Source organism: Arachis ipaensis, chromosome B07, assembly GCF_000816755.2.
Source record: "Arachis ipaensis cultivar K30076 chromosome B07, Araip1.1, whole genome shotgun sequence".
Lineage (NCBI taxonomy): Eukaryota > Viridiplantae > Streptophyta > Magnoliopsida > Fabales > Fabaceae > Arachis > Arachis ipaensis.
The window spans coordinates 25724551-25725435 of record NC_029791.2 but is presented as its reverse complement, the minus strand read 5'-3'; the positions used below and the strand labels follow the sequence as shown (position 1 = coordinate 25725435).

At 28.6% G+C, this 885-nt stretch overlaps 1 protein-coding gene across 1 annotated transcript in view; it reads left to right on the top strand.

Moving 5' to 3' along the window:
* Positions 532-885, top strand: part of LOC107609137 (zinc finger CCCH domain-containing protein 66) — a 4078-nt gene continuing 3724 nt past the window's right edge. The window contains exon 1 of the mRNA XM_016310981.2: positions 532-734. The gene's annotated coding sequence lies outside the window, so the exon portion shown is untranslated. The remainder of the gene's footprint in view (positions 735-885) is intronic.

Here is an 885-nt window from a genome sequence, read left to right as displayed (position 1 = left end):
TTTAGAGTTTGAATAATTTTACATTTTTATTTACAAAAGCTATTTTTATAGGTACAAATAGTAATTTTTATCTTCTATAGATAAACATATCAACATTTTCAACTTTTATAAGTAAAAATAGTAATTTACTCTTCTTAAAAAGTTAAAACTATTAACTCCTCTTCATAGAATTTTTGTATTTTAAATTCAAAACCTATATTATTGATATATTTTTTAGTTTTTATATTACTTCCATTAATTATGTCACATACAACAGGAAAGAAAAGAAGTACAAAAGTCTGACTATGAGAAGTACTTATCTATCAATCCATATCTGTCCACCCATCCATAATTTCACAATAACAAGCTAAAAAATTATATTAATTGTGCATCAAATTTAAACTATGATTATGTGACTCATGTTTTTCTGGTAATAATTAAACAAATAAATGGAATTGGTATGGAGGTGGAGGAACCGGTGACTGGTGAGGCAGCTAGGTGGGTTCCACTTTTTGACCAAAACCATAAAATCAAATTAATAAAAAAAAAAGGATAACACAAAATCAAAAACTAAACTAAACTAAGGAAAAGTAGAAGAAGAAAAGTCTTCGCTTCTCTCTTCAAAAAAAGCCCTCTCCCCCTTCCCCTCCCTCAACCAATTTAAAAGCTGTTGCAACAAAACCAGACTCAAAGGGCTTCATTCATTCTTTAACACAAAGCTTCATTCTTTTGCTTTGTGTGTTTCTCTTGTTAAGGTATGCTTTCTCTATTTCTCTCTCTCTCTCTCTCTCTGAAAAATTGAGCTGAAAAGAAATAGAAAAGGAACTTTTCTCTTTTTTTTTGTATGTTTTTTTTTATATGTTTTTTTTCCTTCTCTTTTTCTTTCCTTTTCCTTGGTTGCTAAGA